This window comes from Sphaeramia orbicularis, chromosome 1, assembly GCF_902148855.1.
Source record: "Sphaeramia orbicularis chromosome 1, fSphaOr1.1, whole genome shotgun sequence".
Lineage (NCBI taxonomy): Eukaryota > Metazoa > Chordata > Actinopteri > Kurtiformes > Apogonidae > Sphaeramia > Sphaeramia orbicularis.
Genome location: NC_043957.1, coordinates 7,377,310 through 7,381,277, shown reverse-complemented (window position 1 = coordinate 7,381,277; position 3,968 = coordinate 7,377,310). Strand labels below are relative to the sequence as shown.

Here is a 3,968-nt window from a genome sequence, read left to right as displayed (position 1 = left end):
TTCAACTACTTCTGCTCATCTTCCTCTCTCTCCAACTGCTTCCTGCTCATCTTCCTCTCCCTCCACACTATTCCTGATCATCTCCTCTCTCTCCAGCTACTTCCTGATCATCTTCCTCTCTCTCCAGCTACTTCCTGATCATCTTCCTCTCAACTACTTCTGCTCATCTTCCTCTCTCTCCAGCTACTTCCTGATCATCTTCATCTCAGCGACTTTCCTGATCATCTTCCTCTTCAGCTACTTCCGATCACTCTTCCTCTTCAACTACTTCCTGCTCATCTTCCTCTCTCTCCAGCTACTTCCTGATCATCTTCCTCTTCAGCTACTTCCTGATCATCTTCCTCTTCAACTACTTCCTGCTCATCTTCCTCTCTCTTCAGCTACTTCCTGATCATCTTCCTCTCCCTCCAGCTAGCTTTGAAACATGATGGTAGAGACCCTAAAATCCAGTTAAGACTTGTGTTCAGTGTAGTGATGCATTCTGATATTGATTCGTGTCTGCCACACATTAAATGGAAGCCTTCAAAAAAGTGCCTTTGTTTTCCCAGAATATTTTAAACAAATTGAGTACTATGATTTTAAATCATATTTTACGCTCGGCAAATTGCACCAACTGGACATAATGCCACACAAACGTTGTGATGAACCATAACAATTTTGAACAAAACTAAATGCACTGCAGTTTTCTGTGATTATAAAAAAAAGGCTGTTCAGATAATGTTTAGATCCACAAACCCCCCAAAACAACAGGAAACTGTTTTTCAAAACAAAACAGAAAAGATGCAGCTCCAGTGTAGAGGTAAGGGAAATATTAACCTTTCAAAACAAAAGCCTGAGAAAATCTTTAGTACCGTGTTGCTCCTTCACGCTGAACTGCTGTTATTCGGTTCTTAACATAGTACTTAACAGCCTTCCAGGTTCTTGACTTCAGCTCTTGTGGTGAGGCCTTGATGCAAGCCACACAGTCTGCTTTCCTGGGAACTTTCCCACCGTCTATGAACACCTTTAGAGTCTTTTCCTCTGCACACACTTCTGCAGGTGTCCAACTCCTCCTCTTTGAGCTCTCTAAGACAAGAAGACAGAAAAAAAGACAATCAGACCCATAGACTATAAGGCTGGTGTCACTACAACTCACTTAACAGACTCACATACTAGTAATGTCAAAGAATTCAGTGACCAGCCAGCTTCATCAATTAATCAGATGTGTAATTTCATTAAGCAATGTCCTGAAAGCTGATATTTTTTATTAATACATAACACAAACACTAAAATAATTTACATCATCAGTTGTACTAGCTGATGCGGTACCAAACCTGATATATATTTCACATTTTGTTTTAGTATTTTTCTACAAATTAACCAATACTAGATACTATTCAAATTAATAATCACAGGGCAGCTATGTCTGTTTAAATTTAGCCAGTTTACAAGATATTGGTAGAATTTTGATTGTTGTAGCGGTATAATCTTGTTTGCCATGTACAATCTTTGATTTCTTTCTTTGCTTATGAATAAAAACCTCACACAGGATGAGAAATCTACCAACTAAAATGTGTTTTAATAATGCTATTAACAATGCTTGCTCAGTGATTCTGTGTTGAAAAAGTTAATGGGCAAAACAGTCTGTGGGATACCTGTAGCAGAGGATTCATCTTGCCATGTCCAGCCATATATTTGGGGTCCTAAGAAAGAATAAACCACAAAGAAATCTGATTTAAAAAAGTAAGGTCGTCCTAAAACTCTACCATCTAGCTGAAACTCTCTGAGCTTTGCTTTCTGGGAGTAATATTGGATGAAGGTCTGACATGGAAGTCCCATATTGCACATGTGAGGAAAAAAGATGTCAAAGAGTATTTTCATTTTAAACAAGGTAAAGTATTTGTTAGATTACAGAGCGATGCGAACCCTGTATTGTGCATTTATATGGCCATATATTAGCTACTGTGTGAATGTCTGGGGTAATACATATAAGAGTAACACAAAGCCGTTGTATCTCCTACAGAAGAGAGCTATCAGGATTATCCATAAAGCAGATGATCAGGAACACACTAATATATTATTTATTAATTCTGGATTATTGAAATGGCAGGAGCTAGTTAAGCTACAGACATTACTTGTTCTGTTCAAGGCCAAAAGTAAACTAGTACCAGCTAAATTACAAAAACTGTTTGTCTTCACTTCAGAGAAGGAAGAGCACAGAAGGAAAGGTCATCTCAAACACCAGTGTGAACAGACAACTGTGAAGCAGTGGTGGGGTTAAACTCTGGAATTCTCTTTATAATGAGCTGAAGGGCTGTAAAAACATATTCCAAATGAAAAAAGTGTAGAAAGAAAGAACAATGAGATGATATGAACAGTTATAAGATTTACATTTGGCTTCGTATTTGTTTTGCATTTTGTGACATATTTATTTACTTATTTTGCTCTGGTATAATGTTTTTGCATCATTTCATCAGGTTTATATTTACCTATGTTTTGTACTTTCTGCACATGTCGTTTTGCACTTGGTTTTGGATTCATTTTTTAAATTATCTTTGGATGTATTTAGTTTGGTTTGTCTGACTTTATACAGTATGATTTTATAGCTAGTTGTGTATGGCTAACCATTAAGGTTATTATTATTTAGAAGGGGGCAGGAAATGTAAGATTTTCTTCATCCTGCTCCTTTCGAGCATGGGTGTGGACATGTTTGTTTACTTGATAATTATTGAATGCTTACTGATGAAATGCTCAACCGTGAACGAAATAAATGAAATGAATGAATGCTACTACATGTATTGTTTCTAATTTTGCTGAGTTACACAGTTACCAGAATGCTGGCTAACTGTCAGTACAGGCACAAGGTTGGTGTAGAAAGGTTTGGTGTTAGTGTCTGAGGATTAAAAGCTATGAGGTTAAATAGAGGTTGATAGACAAAACTAAATATGCAGACTTACAAATATGCTGTCAGTTCTTTCCAGTGGTGGAACGTTTGGGTCAAAACTGCATGCTTCCTATGTTGGAAAAATAATAGTGTAAATATCCATAATATGAATACAAATATGAAACATAATTAGTAACTTCCAGGACATGCACTGTGGTATAATATGTAGTATGCTCTAATTTTACAGGAGGTATTCTCACTACTGCTGGTTAATAACAGTAACTTTTGAATACTTACCAAACTATTGCAAGGTGCCAGGACCTCAGGAGACGGTCCTGATGAGGCCTCCTCCTCTTTATGAGGTCTTCCTAAGGGCTAAAAAGGCAGAACATACGGATGTGACTACATGTATTGTTTCTAATTTTGTTGAGTTACAGTTACCAGAATACTGGCCAACCGTCAGTACACACACTAGGTTGGTGCAGAAAGGTTTGGTGCTGTTTGGATGAACTAAGGCTGAATATTACTGCTGAAAGTGACTGTGACTGAGAGCCGCTGTTACAGTAAAAACCACTGACTGTGTAATTCACACATTTGATCCATCTTACAACTCTGCAATCTAAAATCAAGAAAACCCTGATGAACTGTATTAACTTCTTCCTTGAACACGTGGTGTAAGGTAGTGCACTACTCGAGTATATTGTGTTAAGTGTGTGGGATGGGTCTCTGAGTTTACCAAGCTGTTGGAGGGTGGGATTAACTCAGATGATGTCTCCTGTGGTGTGGTATTCACCCTTCTTTGGTGTGGCAGTCTTGAGGACTAAAACAGATACAAATATTACCACCATGAAAAAAAAAAAAAACACAACTAGAACATAATATGTAAAAAGCCCAATGAAATAAGTTAGTCTTTGTATAAAATCTATTTTACAGATGATTGTGATGTGCAATTTTTGCCATATGCTCACTCACTACCACAAACTGGACAGTGCATGAGGAATTACACAATTATACGGTTTCCACCAGGATATGAACATCTCCGAATAACCTTAAAAAAAAAATACAAAGCTGGAAATATTCTTTAATTTCCTTATAGGCAGCAGCC

The 3,968-nt window shown here is 37.4% G+C and overlaps 1 long non-coding RNA gene across 1 annotated transcript; it reads right to left on the bottom strand.

Annotated features, from left to right (window-relative positions):
* Positions 1–823: 823 nt before the first annotated feature.
* On the bottom strand, positions 824–3,193 carry LOC115416188 (uncharacterized). The gene is made up of 4 exons (XR_003934986.1): positions 3,161–3,193; positions 2,937–2,993; positions 1,635–1,682; positions 824–1,065 (listed from the first exon to the last, which is right to left on the bottom strand). It is a non-coding gene; the product is annotated as an uncharacterized LOC115416188 (long non-coding RNA).
* Positions 3,194–3,968: the final 775 nt, after the last annotated feature.